Below are 23,548 nucleotides of genomic sequence, written 5' to 3'. Positions count from 1 at the left end.
TAAGATCATATTATACCATTCTTTTCCCATCAACCTCACTTTTAACTTCCATAATTTCATTTTATTGTCATGTTCCTTTTCTAACATCCTGTCCAATTTTCCCCTTGTTTTTTTCTTGCCATACATTTTTTATATTTTCTTACCTATCATTTATTTTTGAATTTATTTTACCTTTCTCATTACTCAAACAAATGCATAGAAGCTAAAAGCTCAATTGGATTTATTTTAAATGTAAACCACCTTCTTTTTTATTATAATTAATCCTTCTTCTCACCAGACTCAGCCTTGAGCTCCAAATGAAGCTAAAAAAAATTTAGTAACTCTTTTTCCATTGGAATAGGAAATATATATATATTCCCAATAAATATACTAATACATAAGTATTCAATATGTATTTCTCTTTTATGAATGCTAAATAATAACTTTTCCACCAAGCTAACAATGTTTTTATTAGTCCAGCATCCCTTTCAATTGACTTCTTACACTTTCATACTTACTGAATGTCAATCCCAAAATCTTTATTTCCTTTCTTGTGAAATGCATTCCATTTACTTTTTGAGCCCAGTAAAATCCCTTACACTTCATTTTAATAGCTTTTTGATCCTTATTGCAATCTCACTTATCCATTCCTTGTTTTTTGATTTTTTTTGTAATTAGAACTAAATCATCCGCTTTTGTCATACACATTGGTAATATAATATTTCCTGCCATCTCACATCTTGACTTTTCCATTTTATGCACATTTTCTACTATTGTATTCATTAGTAACATAAAAAGCACACCATTGGACATCCCTCCATTTAGCATAACTTGAATCCATTAACTTTCATAACATTTCTTTACTGCATATTTTTTCTCTGATGCCATATGCCTGTAAAAATCTGCCACACTGTTTCATGACTCACTTTACCAAAGGCTTTAGCTATGCTATATGCTGTTAGTCTTGCTTTTTATTTTCTTTTAGTATCATTGCTACTATTTTTTACCTTTCTTCCTTTTATAGCATATATCTCATCTTCTACTACCTCATCCAATACTTTCTCCATCCTTTTTTGTAATATTTTCATAAATATTTTATAGTTAGCATTTTCTAGTGTTATAGGCCTCCATTTTTTATAACTTTTCTTTCATCCCTTTTCCATATAAATATTATATTATGTCTTCTTCCATTATATTTTCCTTCATCCATCCATTTGTCATTTAAAAAATTGTTTTTCTTTATTCCTTTCCTTATAATACTCACATTTTACATCATCCAGTCCTGGTGCTGATTCAGTCTTGCCTTTTTTATTAACTTTTCTGTTTATTCTATTGTTATGTAATTTTCTAAGCTTTTCCTTAATTTGCAGATATTTTTTTTTTCATTTTCCATTGTTCTTATCCATCCATTTCCTGTTTTGCATACATTTTCTCTAGAAAATTTTCTACCATCTGTTTAATATATTGTTGGTATTTTATGTATGCTTTGCCAACTAAGATAGTATCCATTCTTCCTTCTCTCATGTTTACTTCTTTTCCTAAATAAGGGGACACCTCTTCATTTTCTTTGAGAAAAAAAATCTTTGAATTTGCAACAGCATTTATATTTTTTATTCTTTTCATACATCTGTTTTACCATTTCCCTTATTTTTTCATTTCTTTATTTTATCTCTTTCTCATATCTCTGTATATGTTATATTTCATGTTCTTTATTTTTTATTCTTCTCTCCAGTTCTAAATATATGTTTGTACTTCTGCTTATACACAACTCCCTACTCTTTCCATTTTTTTAAATGGTCTCATTGTCATGGGGTCTTTCCATAATATGTATTTTTGTCTTATTTATTCCTCCTTTATAAACTCAGCAATTAATCTATTTATCCCTTTTCTCTCCTTTACTATTTCACTGTGTCCTGCTACTGCTCTATGATTTGAAAACTCTGTCATCTGTACCCCCCATTATATTTTTCATGTCATTAAACTATACAATTAGTTTCAGTCTTTAAAAAAAATCCCTTGTTATATGTCCATTCACTGTTATTTCCTACTTTTAAATACCCACATTTTATTAATGCCCTTAACATCTTAATATCTTGCATTGTTTTTCCCTTTTCTTTCCACTGGTTACAGTTAAAATCTCTTTCTATTACTACTGGCATTTTTACTAACACAATTTTTTGGATTTCTTCAATTTTTTTCCCTCCCTCATATTAGTATATACATAAATTACTATTAAACTTATACATTTTTGTCTCACATAACAGGGCCCTTCTTGGTACTACTGCTGTTACATCTAAAATTCTTATTTCTTCATTTTTTCTAAGAATTCCTATTCTAGAATTTGCCTCATTTATTACTGACCCAGCAATTTGCACCCTTCTCCCAAAACTGCCTCTATTCTTTTTCAATTCTGTGTTACATTTGGTATCTACCAAGTAAAATATGTCCATTTTATTTTTTTACATAATTCCACCACTGTCAAACCTTTTATATCATTTCTAGAACTATTCCCATTTAATGCTAAAATTCCTGTGTCATTCTTTTCCTCTTTTGTAAGTGTTTTATGTTCAGATATTATTTTTCTTTCCTTCTCCTAAGTCTCCCTGCAATTGATTTTAAATTTGTTCTTGTTCTTCTCCTGTCTCCATTTCTCTTCCTTCATCTTCACTTTCTAAAATTACAAATCTATTCTCCTCCTGTATATTAATAACCTCACTTTAAACTATTTCTTCTCTCCTTTTCATTGATTAACTTTTCTTCAGTATCCCCTTCCCCATACTACTTTCTCTTTCAATGTCTTCTGTTGTAATGTTTTCTAATATTTGTCTTTTTTGAGCTTTCCTCTTCATCTATTCTTTCCTTCTCTAATATGCGACAGTCAAACCAAAAGTGCCCAAATTCTTTACATTTTCTACAAAAAGGCTGACCTTTTTTGCTGTAAGCCCTCTCTACTCACAGTGGCTACATCTTCATTTGTTGCAGTCTTATTCTAAATGATTTTCATCCCCACAGAAACAACATGCTTTGGGTTTGCCCCAGTATCTAACAAATCCTGTCTTACCATTCAGAATTATTGTATTTGAAATATGTTGAATATTCCCATTCTTAACATCCATTGTTACCCACACTTCCCATCTCTGACTACATACATTTCTTCCATCACTTATTTTAACTTCATGTACTTCACTGCTGGTGAAAATTCAAAGGGGATGTTCCAGTGTGACTCTCTGTCACTGCTGCTATTCTGTCTTGCCCTTAACCCATTAAGCTGTCTACTTAACAGTTTAGGTCATGGCTATACTTTGGCTCCTAGAAAACAACAAAGTGTAAAGACTTCTCATCTTCTCTTTGTCGAAGATTTAAAACTGTATAACTCATCAGATGAGGAGCTGAAAGCAAATTGCAAGTTGTCAAAACTTTTTCAGATGATATAAGAATGTCACTTAGTCTTGATAAATGCGCAAAAGCAACCTTTAAAGCAGGAAAACTGTAGCACCAAGAAAACATCAGTTTGGGACAAGAATGTGATATAAAAGAACTTGAGCAAGAGGGAGTGTATAAATATTTGAGAATTGATGAAGGATCAACAATACAACATGAACAAATGTGAATAAAACTTAGTAGGAATACTTTAGAAGACTTAAATTAATCCTGAAAATGGCATTGACATCTAGGAACAAAATCCAAGCCATAAACTGGTTTGCTCTTCCTGTCCTAACTTAAGTTTTGGAGTGACTGATTGGCCCCAAAGTGTGTTGGATAGATTAGATAGGAAAGCAAAAAGGATACTTTATAAAAATCAGTGTATGCCAAGATTATATATTCTCCATTCTGAAGGATGAGCGGGCCTCCTTGAAATTGGTTACATGTACAGATCTGCAATCGTGGGACTCCACACATATCTGCTGACCTCACTAGACCCAAATATGGTGAAAGTTTTGAAACATGAGAAGAATAAATCTAAGATGACTTCTCTGCTTAATCTAGCAGAAGCATATCGGCTTCAAGCAGGAATGTAAATCAAAGCAGAAGTAGATAAAAATCAGGCAGCAACTGAATGTGCCAAAAAACAAAAGAAAGATTATAAGATGAAGGACCAGATGAGAAGGCAAGAAATGTGGAAAATGTATAAATATAGTTGCAAGTATAGAAAACCTCTGGAAGAATCTCATGTTGTCAGGAATGAATGCAAGAATGGTTAAGAAGAGAAGAATTCAAACCAAGAGATGAAAGATTAATGTCGGTGGTACAAGACAGTGGGCTACATACACATTGGTTTACAAAGTCCAGTGAACATGTGGGAGAAACAGACAAATATAGGTTTTGTAAAACAGAATTGGAAACAGTTGCACACCTCATTGCTGAGTGTGACATACTAATGGCAGAAGGACTGTATACTAAAAGGCATAATAATGTGACAAGGCTGTTGCACTGGGGATTGTGCAAACATTATGGTATTGAAGTGGCTGAGAAACATTGGAAACATGAGCCACAAAGCATCATAGAAAATGATGAAGTCTACATCACATAGGATCACCCATTACCAACAGTTCAAAAGACAGATGCTAGAAAACTGGATATAGTGGTCCATGAAAAGAAACCAAAAGTAGCATTGATCATTGAAATTGCCACACCCAGTGACTACAGTGTCTTGCATACAGAGAGAGACACAAAGTCACAAAATATAAGGATTTGCAGGCAGAAATAAGAACAATGTGGAAGAAAGATACCCAGACAGTTCCAATAGTAGTAGGAGCAATAGATCTTATAAAAAAGAATCTACAATCATGCTTAGATATGTTACCAATACATGTAACCCTGTACGAACTGCAGAAGGAGTCATTACTGGGCACATTGCAGGTGCTGCGAAGAGCACTTCTGGCTGACATCAAATATTGAAACAATACTAATTTCATGACCTTTAACTGTACTTTGACGTAGGAAGGGAGTCCATTCCCATCATGGTATTAGAAATCCAAAAGACTTAGAGAAATTAAAAGAATGAAAGAAATGACAGTTTTAACTCATGCTCATCCATATCTGAAATGCTAAATTACACATTTATTTTTATTTTTAGCTGTAGCACAAGCTCTGAAATAGTCTTTCCACAGTGCTCCAGTAAGTTAAAGCTTTAAAACATCATTTCACAAAAGATTTAAGTTCTCAAATGAATTAACACTCTTATGTCTTTAATGTTAAACCCTAGTGACAAAACAATACTACCCATAATGTCATACCTGTTCACACTGCCATCACGTTTACATTGTATTCTCAATTACTACTGGTCACCTTTTCTTTGGCTTGCTACATATGCACAACTTGTTTCTTATAACAAAAAATCGGAAAACTGGCTATACCACCAATGGAGAATACCTGCATTATTTTCCCTTCACCGGATGTTGCTTTTGTTTCTAACCTCTCAGGTTCTTCATCCCGTAATACTCTTTCCACCTCATCACTGCATTGTGCTTCCTCTCTTTCCTTTGGCTCTGCCTCCTCCATCAAATCTACCAGCACTTGTCTTTCCAGATCTCCACTTTCCAACTTTGTAACCATTATTTCATTTTCTTCTCCTTCCTTTAGTAAGTTTTCTCCTGGTTCTCTCTCTACTTCTACTGCATGCTCATCTATCTTGGAATTCCTGAAACTGCAGTTGCAGCTCCCTGGCACTACCTAGCAGCACTCTTATTTATAAAATATTTACATATTTATAAATATTTACATATGTACAAATTTATAAATATACAAATATGTTTACACATATTAATATTTTCCTTTGCAATCATGCTAAATTTTAATCCCTATTAGACACCCACTCTTTTTTTTCCATAACCACTAGCTGACTTTACTTAATATTATTGCTAAAATCTATTTATCATTAAACATAATTTAATTTATTCTTTCATTTCATATAACCCATATAACATAAGATAACTTTTTATCAGTTTTTAACTATTTTTACAATATCCATATTTAATCATATCAATCTTTATTTCATCCACTTCTTTTACATCTCAAAAAGTCTTCCTTACACAATTTTCCCCATAACTTGTTTAACTCTTTTACATTATAAAAACACATCCCATAATTTCATCTTACATTTATATGGCATATTTCCTTTTACTGGCAATTTATCTATTACCAGTCTACACAAAAAGATCTTGAAATTCTACTTTCTGATTACATTTGCTTCTTATTTTTATAGCTTTATTTTTTTCATCTGTTAGATTTTGCCACGGTTTTACATAGTAATCTTTTATCATTACATTCTTATACCATACTTTTCTATCTTTTTCTATATTATCAATTGTTATTTTCCACAAAAATATTTTTTCCTAGTAACATTTTATTTCATTTATACACTTTTCATTTTTTTACTCTTTTTTTGCCATGCTCCAAAATTTATCATACATAAATTTATATATAATTTTCCTACTAATCTTTCATCTATTTCATTTATCCATTTTAATATTTTGTACAAATTTAGTGGAGCAGCATATATCACTCGGGTAATTAACATCCTTAATTATTTACATACAACATTTTTCATTTTACTGGGTTTACTCTAGAACACCATATAAATGGAGAAAAAAATACTTGCAATAATTCCTACTCAAATACTGTTGGCAACATAAATACACTTGCTAAGTATGTTATGCTTCCATCAGTACTGAATTTATCAAATAAATCTTTTTTTTTCTGAATGATAATTTATATGTCCTCCAGAAAAGGCATGTTTGTTTTATTTTTTTGTTTGTTCCCATTGAAGTCTACTTACATCGTTATTCCCATATTTTATACCTAACACAGAACTTTCATTCATTCATATATCACCTAAACCTTTACTTTTCTCTTTATTTAAAGCCATCCCTGTCATCTCTAGACACTCATTTGCAAATTACATCATTTATCCAAATTACATTTTTTGCAATTATTATATATATTAATACATGCATTAATTATTATAATGTCATCTGCATATATTAACAGAAATGGAATTCTAAAACCTTCAGATGTTATACATACCATTTCCTTCATTTTGTAATTTATTTCACATATTATCGATACTCATAACTAATGTAAAGAATATACAACTCATTGGACATCCCTGTCTTACATCACTCTTCATATATACCTCTTGGCTTAATGAGACATATATAAGTATTTTTACTTTATTATTACTATACACTGACATACATGATTTTATAACTTTTTCACTTATATTATAGTCTTTCATTATTACCCATAAGATTTCATGTCCAGTTGTTTCAAATGCCTTATTAAGGTCTGCTATCATGATTTTCTCTTCTTCTTTTCTGTTCATAATATCATCCTCAATTTTTTTAAATATCATTAATAATTCTTGACAACCCTTCACCTTTATATTATATATGCTATCTTCCATATTTTCCATTTTAGTTTCAAATCTCTTTGTATTATCTTTATAAATATATTATAGTCATTGTTATTCAATACTATTACTCCAGTTTATTTTGTCTTCTTGCTTCCCTTTTCTATATGAATTTAAGTATTCCACTATATATTTTTTTATACATAAAACCTATTTTTCCCAATCCCTTAAATTTGTATACAGTTCATACCCTATTCCATCTGGACTTGAATCTGAATCTATATTTACTTGTCCTAATACTTTATCTAGCTCATTTAAAAACATCTCCTTTCCTCAACTCTTTATTCTGTTTTTCTGTTAACTTTTTTACTTTCCAAGTTTTTTACTACCTTTTGTTTTTTTAAACATTTCTTGCACATATTGTACTACACTATTCATAATATTTTCCTGAGTTCTTTCTATTTCTCCTTTAGCATTTTTTTATTTCTCACATTACACTACCATCTACCCTGACTAATCTGCTTAAGTAACCCAGTTATTTTCTCTTTTTCCTTGTGAAAATATTGTTGCTTATATTACAATTGTTGTATTTTTCTTAATTTCTGTCATGTAATTCTTTTTCTTTGTCAAAATACTTTCTATCATTATGTTCTAAATCTTCTAATGCTTTATTATATTTCTTTTATATTTTTCTTTCTCTACTTTTGTCACATCATATTACCACTGTAAGAAGCCATTTTTACATTTATCCTTAAATATCATCCACCATTCAGACCAGTTTTTATAAAATGTTCTCAGTTATATGATGTTTCCTACTAATTTCATACCTTCTTCATTCCATGCTTTGTCATTTATCCTTTTTATTCCTTTGTCTATTTTATATATCATTGTTTTCCTTTATCTTTAGCCATATTGCAATATGATCAGAAAATCCTGATTCAACTACCTCACCTTCTCCTACAAATAAACCTTCTTCTACTATAAAATAATTTATTTTATTTCTATATTTACCCCTTTTGTAAGTGCATGAATTTTTGTCCCAAAGTTTTAACTTACACATCTTATAACATATATTTTTTTCTTATATCATTTCCCTTCTTTTATGCTTGCCTATTAAATCACAATTAAAGTCTCCTGATATTATAATATTCACATTTATCATTACATATTCTAAAATCTGATGAAATAATATTTCCCTTTCTTTACAATTAGTTATGCATGTAATGTTATTATTCAATATACGTGTTCATTCCATTTTAAATCTACAGTGGTTAATCTTCCCATTTTTGCTAAAGTTACATGTAATAACTTTACTGTATTTCTACAGAATATGGCTATTCCAGAACAACATTCATTGAATAAATTCCAGAATATCTTTCCTCCTCATAGAGTCTCTCTTTGTAATTTTTCTTCATTCATTAAAAATCTTGTGTCTTCTAATATAATTACATCTGCATCACATGTATTACATCGGTCCAAAATTCTTATTCTTCTTACTATATCCTTAATACTATTAACATTTACATTCTTTAGATTCATGATTTCATAACTTCATAGTTAATTAGTAGTCTACCTTTCTTAACAGGCCATTCTAAGCCTAATCAATTTCCTTCCCAAAGGTCAGAATCAAATACTGTTCCTTGTTTCTGTGAATCAAACACCTTAACCATTATACCAAGCCCAAATGTTTAGCTGTATATATTCTTTTTTATCCATTCCTTTTCTTTTGTACTTACCCCTTTCAATTTTCTTTTTTCATCTTTTAGCAATAGGATTGTTTTCCTTTTAATAGTTTCTCTTTTTCATCACTTATTTCAGAACCTTCTTCTATGTCCTCATTATTTTTCTCATCAGTTTTTTCTATTTCTACTACTTCTAAAATTTCTTCTTTGTTCATTTTATTCTCATTCTTTTTTTATTTCCTTACTTTTCATTTTTGCAATCTATTCATAAATGTCTAATGTTTGTTACATTTAGATCATTTCAATTCACATTTTTTGCATCATGTCCCATTTTCCCACAAATATAACATTTTCTTTAGTCACAGCTATTTATTTATTGATTGATTGATTGAGTGACTGACTGGCATTTGATTACCAGAAAAGTCCAACTGGGTAGAAGCCCATTTTTAGCAGAGGTCCGAGGAGAAAAGCTCCAAATTATTACAAAATATTTAAGAACAATAAATTTACAATCTGCAAAAATAAAACAAAAACAACTGCAGTTTAAATAATTATAACAAATTAGACATAATATAAAAGCATTGATAAAGAATCAATATAAAGTATATGACAGTCATTTCATATTTAGAACAATTTTAGACAGTCTATAGAGAAATTAAATGTAAGTCAGTCTAATACAAATAGCAATTGCAACATGAAGTATGGGAGAAACAGGCTTATGGTATGTTTAGAGAAAAAGTCAGGGAAGAGACTAGATAGCAGTAAGAAAGTAAGTGAAGAAGAGAGTAAGGAGGTATAAGGAATGGAAAGGTAATTGTTCACATTTAGGGATATATTTTATCCTGATTTTGAGCAAGAACAGAGCCAGATTTTAGCTGGGAAGTTTTCAGAGTGTTTTTTAAAGATAGGAGGGAGGTATAGACCTCATGGATACAGATAACGAATTCCAGGCCTTAGCAACCTTGTGCAAGTTTAGACAATGCCCAGCAGATTTGCTATGTTTGTAAACAGACAGGTGTTTTTGGACACTGGATCACAATGACCAATTGGGAACATGGTTGTGTATAATGTTTTTAGTGCTGGACAAACAGATGGATGCTGGATAATTTTCTAGGTGTTAATAAGTTGTGTATGTTAGTTGATTTCTCAGTTTTAACCAATTTTGGCTTTTCGGTGCTATAGAATGGTGGGTTCTGAAAGGGATACGTGCTGAAAATTTAGCAACTTTATTATAGCATTGTTCAAGTTTTAATTTTTGTGAAGCCTTGAGGTTGTTAAGGATGGGGGTGCCATAAAGAAGAGTAGGGAAGAGAGAAATAGTGGTAAGTGTAGTTTTAGTTACATTGGTGAGATAATTTTTTGGCTCTGTAAAGCATTCCTAATTTCTGATGAGTTTTTCTCATGCAATTTGGTATATGTAGGTCAAATGTAAGATTATTATCCACTAATGCCCCTAATAGTTTGCTATGAGAAGTGACTTCAATGGCTGTGTTATGAAGACAGAGGGCTTTACATTTTGGGGGGGGGTTTTCATGAGAGAGGGTGTTGGGGAAGTAGTAATTTGGTCTTTTTTTGGTTTAACATGAGTTGTGAGTTACGAAGCCAAGTTTCAGTGGCTGTTAAAGATTTCTGAATAATTTCTGGAGGTGTACCGTGTTGTCAGATGTGCAAATAAGAGTGGAATCATCTGGATATTGTTTTAGGGTGGCCTGTTGTGTGGAAGTATAGAGGGTGTTGGTGAAAATGTTAAAGAGGAGTAGACCAAGGATAGAGTCTTGTGATACACAGGTGGCGAGGTAAGGAGAGAGACTGGAGTGCCATTTTACTGACTGATACCTATTGGACTGGTAGCTTTTGAACCACAGAAGGTTGGGCTGAGAGAGACCTAGTGAGGACATTTGAAGTAGAAGTTTTCTGTGACAAACTGTGTCAAAGGATTTAAACAAGTCTAGAAATAAGAAAGAGACTAGTTTGCCATTATCTCTAGCTTTATTGGCAGCATATATATAGGTTAGAAGCACATTGCTAGTACTAAAGAAGAAAATAAGCCATTTTTTTATGTGATAGGAGTTCTTCCTGCAGGAGATAGTCTAGCAATTGTTTTTGAATACATTTTTCAAGTATTTTGGTGAGAGGAGATAAGATTGTCATTAATATATGTTGGATTTTCTCCTTTGTGCAGAGGCATAATGTGTGCCTTTTTCCAAAGAGAGGGAACATGAGATTCCTGGACTAACTTGTTTATAAGGATTGAGATAGGATAAGCAATGCTGCTGGCTGCTATTTTTAATTACTCTCTTAGAAGTTCATCAGCTGAAAAAGGGCGTGGTTTTAGTTTGTTTAAGAGTAGTTTTATATAGGATTTGGGCACAAGCTAGAAGGTGATTTCTGGCTATTGGGAAGGATAGGAATTAGATGTTGAGGAATCCTAGGTTAAATATGCTATATTATCTATAAAAAAGAGTTGATCTGTATTGCAGCTTTGATTAGTGAGTTATCAGGAGAGGAGTTTAGGGCTTAAATTTTTAGCCAGGATATAAGATTTCTTTAATGGATGTCCAACATGTTTAGGATTGTATGTAATATTATTCTGAAAGTTATTATAGTATATTTTTTATCTTCATTTATTTGATTTTTAGTATGATTTTGAAGCATTCTGAAGTTTTTAAGATGTTGAGGTGTTGTATATTTCTGCCATTCTTTCCATGCCTTTTGTCTATCCTGCATTACCCAGCTACTCTTGCTGAATAGCCAAATTGCATTATTTGTTTTCAGCCTCTTCCTTCTAGGAGGTGCAAGACTATTTAGGATATTTAGAAAAGTTGTATTTATTTCAATTATAGTGCCAGATAAGGGGAGGATTTTTAGGAAGTTCCAGTTAATATACAATAGTGTAGTAATGAACATTTCTGGGTTAAATATGGAAAGGCTGCATGTTGTTTTATAAATACGCTATTTAAGTGGATGTATGAGATGTCTAGTCATATAGACTGGGAGATGATCACTGATTGAATCAGACATTGTACCTGTGGTGGAGTATTTGCTGGGGTCTGACACTAGGATCCAGTCTAAAGGGAATTTGATGTCTTGTTATGTGTGGGGCTATTAATTAATTGTGTGAAACCATCTAAGTTTATGCTAGATGTAGGGGAGTTAGAGTTCATGTCCAACCAATTGACATTCAAACCACCTAGTAATATTTTTTCTTGTGGAAATGTTATGAATATCTAATATAGGATATCTTCCAAAATAGCAGTATTGTTGTCAGGAGGGATATAAAGGACAGTAATACATATTTGTTTATAATTGTTTATTTTGAGGAAAGCAATAATAAGCTCTGCTGAACTGAATTGTGGTATTAGTTTGCTTTTTGGACAAATGTGGTATGTATTGGGAAATATTAAAGCAATGATGCCACATTTCCTCTTTACTTGATCATTATGGATGATATTATAGCGAGGAGGTATAATTCAGAGTTGTTTTTATAGGCTTATGTTGGTTAATCCAAGCATGTAGTTTAGCAGTTTTATTTATTATACTTCTAACACTTATTGCAGCAAAAAACAGAGCTGGAGATTGGCTGTTGCTGGGTTACAGAAGTGTGTGGGAAAGAATTATCTTTGTGTTCACTGTGATAGGTGGGGCCAAGATTAGGGTGTATATCTCCTCCTAGAAGGATTTTAGTATATTGGGGAATGATGTATACTTCTTTTTGGGAGAAGATTCTTCCACTTAATTTTGTTTTGTTTTTTAGTTGAAGTGCAATTAATCAGCCTGTATTTGGATAAAGGTGAGTGGCAATATTAAATAGGTTTGGTGCAATGTGTGGAGAGTCTAAACAGGAAGTATAGATAGGTGGTTAGGACAGAACTGGAGAGCCATTGTGATATATTATTGAGTCATGGTAGGATGAAAGATGGCACAGTAGGAGGAGAAGAATAGATGATAAGTTGAAGAGTAGCATAATTAAGTAGAGGAATCTGTATTTTATAGTTGTCAGGTAGTGGGGGAAGTAGCAATGAAGAAGGAAGCAAGAAGTTGCAGCATAGTAGATTTGGTGATGGTGGATTTTGATTCAAAAGCTGAAAGAGAATAGGTAAGGAGAGAAGTATTTTATATAAAAGAAGAGAGGTAGGTGTCCTGGTATCTCCTCTTACTTATCAAATGTCCTTCTTTTCCACAAAAAAAAAACATGTTTTGGGTTTTCTCCAGTATTTTACAACACCCTTATTCCTCTTCACATTTATCATGCTTGGTATATGTATATCTTTTCTCTTTCTGTTTTTAACACAATATTACAATCTTAGCCACCAGTCCATAAACCCCTTTGGTCATAACCTTTTGCAATGTCCAGTACTTAGTTGCATAAAGTTTTAAAATGTCCTTTCAAAGTCAGGTGCCCTGTACAAATTTCTCGTAGTCAGTATGAATGCCACCTTGGGTCTCTCCTCAATTTATTATTTATTTTATTTTATTTTACATTTGTTGACCAGGAATGTAAGACTGAACCGAAGCCCTTTTTCAGCAGAGGCCTGGGGAGAAAAGCTCCAGTAAATACATATAACATTTAGTCATTATTACAGATATTATACAAGTGGAGTTAGGCAAATCAGCAAGCAGACTACAACAGCATTTTTGAGAGAATACAGAATACATTTCGTCATCATACAAAAATTATATAAGTAGAAAAATGTTCAAAACAGCTAGATTACAGTCACAGCATTTTCATAAAGTAGTAGTTAGTATAAAAAAGCAACATAGGAGTAAAATTGCCCCCCCCCAACTAGCCTAGTGAGACTAACCCAGTCAAAAAACAGTAAATATAGGAAAATAATATTGCTGTTTCCGTGTTTATTTCAAGGGGTATATTGCTAAATGATTTATAATATTAAACAAGATACTATGTAATTTATAAATGTGACAAAAATGAATGGTCCACAAAAATCAGGCTAACTCCACATAAAATGTACCAAATGACACTTACAAATAATTACACTCACAAGAATACTATACACAATTTAATTGGTAAGTACTTTCATCCCTTTATTAGAAACTTCATCAGACAACAAAATTAAATGCAAAAGCAAAGCTCCTCGTGGTCCTGCAGAGTGGTGCTAGCAGCAGAGTGACGAAAAAGAGTGACTGTTACCAGATAAAGTATTCTTTTACTGCCTTTAAATTAGCAACTTCTTATTCTCAACGAAAAGTGAGTTTGTAACTGCTCTACTACTTTAAAAAGCTTGTTATTGCATTTTTTTGCTTACCTGCACTTTAAAAGTTGTTTTTGTTGTTTAATTTAACTGTTTTAGGCTGCCCACTCAAGTGCGCTAGCCTGTACAAAGCATTTACTGTGTTTTCCTGTTGATATCTGTTTACTGTTTCAAAAGAAAAAAAAAAATATATATATATCTATATCCTTGTTTCCCGCCTTTTCTGAGCTAGAATAGTCCTGCGTTCAGGTTTTCTGAACTCTGGGCTTTAGTACAAGTGCCTGTGTTGCCCATATCCTTACTTGGATAGGAGGAAGCTTCTCTGTTCACCAGTGAGAGTGGGGAGCTTTGAGCAGCCTATCTGTCCCTGGAGGAGTGGTCTCAGCCCAGAAACTAGTTGTTTATTGGCTGTTTTGGGCTAATTCCTAGCTCTTTCAAGTCCCCTGCTTTAAAACCTGCTTTAGCACAGTTTTGCACTTGTTTCTGACTCAGCAAAGCTCCTCATGGTCCTGCAGAGTGGTGCTAGCAGCAGAGTGACGAAAAAGAGTGACTGTTACCAGATAAAGTATTTTTTACTGCCTTTAAAGTAGTGACTGCTTATTCTCACCGAAAAGCGAGTTTGTAACTGCTCTACTACTTTAAAAAGCTTGTTATTGCATTTTTTGCTTACCTGCACTTTAAAATTTGTTTTTGTTGTTTAATTTAACTGTTTTAGGCTGCCCACTCAAGTGCGCTAGCCTGTGCAAAGCATTTAATGTGCTTTCCTATTGATATCTGTTTACTGTTTCAAAAGAAAAAAAAAAACAAAAAAAATATCCTTGTTTCACGCCTTTTCTGAGCTAGAATAGTCCTGAGTTCAGGTTTTGCTGAACTCTGGGCTTTAGTACAAGTTCCTGTGTTGCCCATATCCTTACTTGGATAGGAGGAAGCTTCTCTGTTCACCAGTGAGAGTGGGGAGCTTTGAGCAACCTATATGTCCCTGAAGGAGTGGTCTCAGCCCAGAAACTAGTTGTTTATTGGCTGTTTTGGGCTAATTCCTAGCTTTTATAAGTCCCCTGCTTTAAAACCCACTTTAGCACGGTTTTGCGCTTGTTTCCGACTCAGCAAAGCTCCTCATGGTCCTGCAGAGTGGTGCTAGCAGCAGAGTGAAGAAAAAGAGTGACTGTTACCAGATAAAGTATTCTTTTACTGCCTTTAAATTAGTGACTGCTTATTCTCACCGAAAAGTGAGTTTGTAACTGGTCTACTACTTTAAAAAGCTTGTTATTGTATTTTTTGCTTACCTGCACTTTAAAAGTTGTTTTTGTTGTTTAATTTAACTGTTTTAGGCTGCCCACTCAAGTGCGCTAGCCTGTGCAAAGCATTTACTGTGTTTTCCTGTTGATATCTGTTTACTGTTTCAAAAGAAAAAAAAAACAAAAAAATATATCCTTGTTTCCCACCTTTTCTGAGCTAGAATAGTCCTGATTTCAGGTTTTGCTTAACTCTGGGCTTTAGTACAAGTTCCTGTGTTGCCCATATCCTTACTTGGATAGGAGGAAGCTTCTCTGTTCACCAGTGAGAGTGGGAGCTTTGAGCAGCCTATCTGTCCCTGGAGGAGTGGTCTCAGCCCAGAAACTAGTTGTTTGTTGGCTGTTTTGGGCTAATTCCTAGCTCTTTAAAGTCCCCTGCTTTAAAACTCGTTTTAGCGCGTTTTTGCGAGATTTTGCGCATCGCGCAATGTCACACAATGTTGCGCAGCACCGTTTAAGCAGTTTTAAACAATTCCCGGCTCTACAAAGTCTGCTCTTTAATTTCTCCCTTAGAACTAGTCAAACTCTCAAAGTAAGCACTTAACCTTCATTCTACAGCCCAGCACTTGCTCAAATTTCTCAGTAAGCACTAACAAATTTTAGCACTACACCCCCTGATACTATCCAGAAGTACAAGGTTCCCTATTTGTCCATTCCAGTCAGTCAATAAACCAGTTCCTTAAACTATCCAGGCATGTCCAAAGCGCAGTTTCAGGTATACTCTCCAGTCCAGCTGGTGAATCTGGGAATTTTGAGGCAATGTTACAATTGCCTTATGTACACAGAAAACCCTCTCCTCCTTCCAACAAACTCAAATATTTGTGAGAGATACAACTATACAGCCAAACTGGAGGCCGAGCTCTCTCAATCCAAGACTGGCACACTCAGTCAGGAGGAGAAGGAAACCACTCGCACCACAAAACCAGTCTCACATAGACCAAACGCACCAGCAAACAAGACACATAAACTCACAAAAACATACTCGGAGGCTTTAAATAAAAATCTGCCAAAGCAGCAGAGACCTCCAAAGCAGACACCCAAGCAACCGCCACCCCACAACAACTTACACATATCACATACTTCACGAAGTCAGTGTGCCACACCGTCGCAGCCCCTAAGGCTAAATAACAAACCTAATACACTAGTAATTGGAGACTCTATAGTCAGTCACACTGACGTCCCACTCACCAGACTGAACAAGGAGAAGGTCACTGTAAGCTGCCTGTCAGGAGCCAGGATCCAACACATAACACAGGCACTCAGGTCACTCCACAGCAGGTACAAATATGACTCTGTCATTGTCCATGTTGGTGTGAATGACCTGAGACGTACCTCCCTGGACTACATGAAAAGGGATATAGAGGAGCTCTCTGATCATGTAGCCCAGGCTGGTATGACCCTGACCCTGAGTAGCATATTGCCCTCACCAAGAATGATGCCGCAGTATAAAGACAAAATAATCAATTTTAACAATTGGCTAAGCTACTGGTGTCATTCAAAGGGGATCCAGTGTCTGTCAGCCTGGGATGACATGTTAGACAAGCCACATTGCTTCACCAGAGATGGCTTGTACCTGTCACCTTTGGGCTTTCAAATACTGGCTAAGGCTCTTGCCACCCCCATAGTGTCTTTTTTTAGACAAAGCCCAAAAGACAAACCCACCTCCATAGACAATACCAGAAACAAAAAACTAATGTTAATGCTACTCAACACCAGAAGTCTAAACCTCAAGATGCATGCACTCGAGGCACTCCTCAGTATGGAGATAATTGATATCTGTGCAGTAACAGAAACTGGTTCAAGGCTCCAGAGAGCACCCTAGCACTACCAGGATTCAACTCATACCATTCTTTTCAGCCCCAGAACTCGGACCTGACTACTAAAGGCGGGGGAGTATCCATTTTCATCAAGGATACCCACCTCCAGGTTAGTGGCATTGCCCGAGACAACAGAAACCATCCACGTGCAACTAACAGTAGGCAAAACTGCTTTTCAGTTCATAGCCTACTACAGATCACCCACCTTGTCTCAGGAACCCCACTCAGCATTCCTAAGAACACTAGAGAATATGAAGGTCTAACCAAACACAATGATATTGGGGGATTTCAACTACCCAAACATTGACTGGGAAAACTACTCAAGTCCCAACTCTTTTGCCCAACGGTTCCTGGAGTTTATAAACTCAAATGCCATGGAACAACTGGTCACCACTCCCACAAGAGGGGAGAACATATTGGACTTGGTCATCACCAACATGGGGGCTCAATGTTCCACACCAGAGGTAAATCCCTTGTTGGTAAGATCAGACCATAAACTTATCACAATGGACATCCACATCCCGACCCCACCCCCAGCAAAGGAAACCACTGTGAAAAATTTCACAAAAGCAAACTTCACACTTCTCAAAACCATGGTGGAAAGTTTTAAAGACCCCGGGCTAATGGAAAATGGTACCCAAACTGCAGACTCCTTTACAAATGCATTCTATGAGCACCTACAGGAATGCATGGATCGTGCCATCCCAAGTAAAACAAAGACTCACTCCTCCAAGAACAGGAGGCCAGTCTGGTGGACCCCAGCCATAGACAAGCTATGCAACAGAAGGAGGAAGCTATTACATGACAATGCAAAATCCCATAAAGGGAAGGCATCCTTGATCAGTACCAGTAAGAAACTTTGATCCCTCATAAAATCATCAAAGGCCAGCTTTGAAAGAAAGATCACCAAAGACTCTAAAGATAATCACAAGGCGTTCTTTAGCTACATCAAAAATCTGGGTGGCAGCTCGCAGATCTGCTCTGAGATGGTGCAAAATGGCACAAAATACACTGAACCCACAGACATTGCCAACATCCTGGCGGACAGGTTCAGTGCAAACTTCACCCCCCCTTCCCCCTCACAAGGGCCTGTGTCTATCCCAGAAGAATTCAATCCCCCAGACATCATAGACACACAGGTGAAAGCAGCCCTCTCCAAAGTAAAAAACACAGCATCAATGGGACCAGATGGTATCCTGGGCTGCATCTTACATGAGCTCCAAAACGAACTAAACCCTCACATGAATTCACTGTTCCAACTCAGCCTTACCATGGGTTATGTACCCAAAGAATGGCATACAGCAACAGTGATCCTGCTCCACAAAGGTGGCGCCACAACGGATCCCGGGAACTATCGCCCTATAAGCCTGACTAGCCTGGTCTGCAAAGCTATGGAACGCATCATCATGGATCTCATTAACAAAGACATTGGGAACCTCCAAACATTGGACCCTACCCAATTCGGCTTTGTTAAGGGCAGATCTTGCCTCTTAAACCTAGTTGATTTCTTCAAAACAGTTACCAAAGCCTTAGATGAGGGAAAGGTAGTCCACACAGCCTACCTAAACCTTGCTAAGGCCTTTGACACAATACCCCACTCAGGTATCATAAATAAGCTTATCAGCTTAAAAAATCAACCCATACGTCACAAGATGGGTTGCAAACTGGCTCAGGGATAGAACTCCCATGGTCAGAGTTGCAGGTGCCATGTCCGACTCTAAACCAGTCACAAGTGGCGTCCCACGGGGATCAGTCCTGGGACCACTCTTGTTCGGTATTTACTTCTCTGAGGTACAGGCAAACACAGGAGGACTGTGGCTGACCAAGTTCACAGATGACTGCAAACTGGGAGCCATAATCGACTCTCCGACTGACACAAGCATCCTCCAGAAAGGCCTTACGGAGACTGATACCTGGTGTCAGAACCATGGCCTCAAGCTAAATGCAAAAAATGTATAGTCATCCCCTTTGGGAAAAACAAAGAGCCCACAAACTACCATATAGGAGGAAATCCACTAATTACAGAAGAAGTAATCAGGGATCTGGGGACTCAAGTAGATAGTAACCTCTCCTTTGACAATCACATTGCCTAGGTGGTTAGAAAGAGCTTCTATATAGCCCACCTAATCACAAAAGGGTTCACATCTAGATCAAGAAAGGTCATTGTGCCCCTCTACTCATCACTTATGAGGCCCATAATTGAGTACAACGCCCCATTTGGGATGTACCTTACCAGACACCTGCAACAGCTGGAGAGACCTCAAAAATACCTCACCAAGAGGATCGTGGGCCTCAAACAGTTGCCCTATGCAGCTCGACTAAAGAAACTCTGGCTCTACTCAGTTGCTTACCGTCTACTCAGAGGTGATCTCTGCCTGACATACAAGGCCATGTCCAACCCGGAATTGTTTGACATGCTCCACCTCAAGAAAACCAAATCCACTAGAACTACATGCTCCAGGGATTTAAACCTTAACACAACAATAAATAGGACATGCTGGAGGGATAGATTCATATCCCAAAGGCTTCCTGCACTCTGGAATAGAATGCCAGTTCATATTAGGCAGAGCCCCTCACTGACCCTCTTCAAGAGAAATCTTGACGAGTGGATGGGTAATCGTAAATTGCTTCTGGGATCACTTCTATGGCCCTGCTGGACAGAGGCTCAGGAATCTAGTCTAAAAGGGTGGCGAAAGCCAACAAATTCTGGCTAGGCTTATAAATGCCCTAGGGCAGATAGCCTAATACCTACCTATGAACCTATGAACCTACATATATATATATATATATATATATATATATATATATATATATATATATATATATACACACACACACACACACACACACACACACACACACACACACACACACACACACACTTTCATTTTAGTCACCTCCCAAAAACACACATCCCCTTATTCAGCCAATCAGGGGACAAACCATACCTATAGCCAATTAATACATCCATACAGTAAAACATATGGTATGTAAAAAAAAAAAACATAAACATAAAATGATCACATTTAAAACCCTATTATAAAAATGTACACATATATCTATCTATATATATATATATATATATATATATATTTATATATATATATATGTACACACACATACATACATCCTTAATACATTTTTATCTCTCCAAAGACTTTAATTTTAAAATGCTAATGATTGAAATATGTTCATTTGAACCTGGCCAATATGCTGCATTCATATGCAACTTCCACATTACTTCTCCTTTTTCGAGCAATAAGGACCAGGCACCATCTCTCTCTCATTCATACATAAATTCTCTAACACCACAAATTTGAAAGTATGTCCCTGATACTCTGCAATGTGCTTAAAAAGTGTATTTGCTTTCTTACCTAATTTTACCACCCTCATATGTTTATACACCCTATTTTTTCAATTACCTATCCATTTTACCTATATAAAAACGTGGACAGTTTGAGCAAATAGCAGCATAAATAACTTTCTCAGAGTTACATGTAAATGTACCATACAACTTGATTTTTGTACCATTAACAATAGCTTCATTAGTTTTCAGTATACACATACAATGTGAGAAGAAACCACACTTTTTCATGTATCCATCCCTTTGTACACTTCTTTTTGACTCAAAAATATCCTTCAAATATTTCCCTTTTTTATACACAATACTAGGATTCTCACCCATATAGTCCCTATTCAATTTATCATACCTTACAATTTCCCAATTCTTGAATAAAATATTATGTATTAAATCACTAAATGCACCAAATGAGGTGATAAAAGAACATTTAAAAACATCCTTCCTTCCAATAGGAATCCTCTCTTCATCATTATGCCCCCTATATTATCAAAAAGGATCCTCTCAAACAAGTACCATCCACAGGGTCCTGATGAAAACCAACCAAAATAGGTGCAAAATAACCCCTTTCTGTCTTAAAAATAGGTAACCCTGTTTCAAAAATATATCTTTCAAAATATCACACTAGTGGTGGGTGTGGTCAGCATGCTGATCAGATAACAGCACAAATCTCTTGCTCTGTCTTTAGATACTTTTTTGACAGGATTTTTCTCATGTTATCACTAATTATTTGGATGAACACAGCTATTCTGGATTACTTTATCATCTAGATATCTAAAAAAGTGAATTTCCAGTTATATTAGTTCATTTTACAATTATTTTCCTGTCAAAAGTTATACAATCTACATAAATCATGAGTCATTTGAAGACTTCTCTTCAGGATGCTTCAATGAAGATGGAACTACAAACAATCATCTCAAGTATTCAAGATCTCTCTACAAAGATGGATAATCTAGAACAAATTATGGATAATATGAAGAAAGAAAGTAAAAGACAAATAGATCTGATGAGGGAAATCATAAAGCACACAGCTAAAATAACAGCAATAGAAGAATCTGTAATTGAACTTGACAGAAGACAAACAGAAAATGAACATCAGGTAGATGACCTTCTAAAGCAAAATAATATGTTATTTGAAAAAGTAGAAGATTTAGAAAGAAGACAAAGAACAAACAATATAAGGATTTATGGTATACCAGAAAACATGGAAGGGAACAACCTAGTTCAGTTTTTAAATGACTGGTTTCCAAGACCTCTGAATTTACCTGAATCTTTATCATTTGGTATAGAAAGGACTGACAGGTCCTTGCCAAATATTTCTCTTTCAAAAAGTCCTTCTGCTGTAAGAGCCATAATTGTTAAATTCCTGTCAACTCAAGACAAAGACTTGATACTCAGAGCTGCCTAGTCAGGGACCCCAATTCAAATAAATGGGAAGAGTATCAAGCTTGATAATGATTTAACCATCTCAGTGATAAAAATAAAAGCATGTGTTCCTCTCATCAAGGGTCTTAAAAAGCAGGTATCAGAGTGCAAATCATCTTTCCAGCTAGAATTAAAATCAATCTAACTGAGGGTCAAAGAATTTTCAATACCTTAGAAGAAGCTGTGGACATTGTTAAAACTAAAAATCTACTGGATAAGGTGGAAGATATGGAAATATCTCTCCCCAGTCTGAAGAGGCAAGCTATAAGAAATACTTCAAATATTAAAGAAAAAAAATCAACAAAAATCTAGAGACAAGTAAGCTCCAATAAGCCTGGAACTATAGTATACTAAACTATTTCAGAACTTCATATATAATCCTTAACTAGGGTAAGCTGCTTTTCTTCCTCCTCCCGCTTCTTTACTCATCTTTTTCTCTATTACAATTACTCTCCTCCCTTATATATATATATATATATGTATATATATATATATATATATATATATATATATATATATATATATATATATATATATACATATATATATTGGATTGATGGGAAATAATTGCTACATTCTATGTATGTCTTTGCATAAACATAGACCAGACAATATGATTATCAATGTTAAATTTATACCCTCACTAATAACTAAATACATATAGAAGTGGGAGACATTTCACTTAAAATAGATTTATAACAACTTATACTTTGTTAATAATTACTATATATCTATAATATACATCTAGCAAAACATTGAATTGTATTCACGATATTGCTTTAATTACTAAATTATAGTTCCTCCATTTGTTCATTATTTACTTTGCCAAGTCATGTAATACTTTAAATAGACTGAACATTAAATATTCCTATGTGCTAATCATACTGAGAGGCAAAGTGTAAAAGTGGGTTTGTTTGGGGGGGTGACTGGATATACACTGCAATGATTCTGATATTGTATCTGATAATGTTAGATAATGGATAGGAAAGTGGAGGAAGTGACATTGTTTTTTATGTGGGGATATTAATAAAAAGAAGCTTTGCTGTATTGAAATGCCATTTTAGTTGTTTGGGTGGGGGTGATCTGTTATGATTTGCTTTGATGTGTTTTCTTTAAATGAAATTTGTTTGAAAATATAAAGTCCTTTAACATGTATTAACTTGTTTTTGTTTTTCATCCTTTTTGATGTTGTTCCTGAGTATGTCCAAAACCTTGCTTGCATTATGTGAGCTATACACTTCACATATTGTCATATTCCAGTTTAGTTTCCTGCTGGAATGATCAAAAGTTAAAAGCTTCATCCAAACCTCTCCTTGAGCCTGTATAACACTCACAAAGAGGAAAGAGTGATCGCCACAGATTTCTGAACTCTGGATGCTGCGACCTTTGAACCTGCAGCACTTCCTGATGTGCGCAGATCGCTTAAACTGCATT

Source organism: Protopterus annectens, chromosome 7.part0, assembly GCF_019279795.1.
Source record: "Protopterus annectens isolate FY-2018-M chromosome 7.part0, PAN1.0, whole genome shotgun sequence".
Taxonomy (NCBI): domain Eukaryota; kingdom Metazoa; phylum Chordata; order Ceratodontiformes; family Protopteridae; genus Protopterus; species Protopterus annectens.
This window is presented reverse-complemented; position numbering follows the sequence as displayed.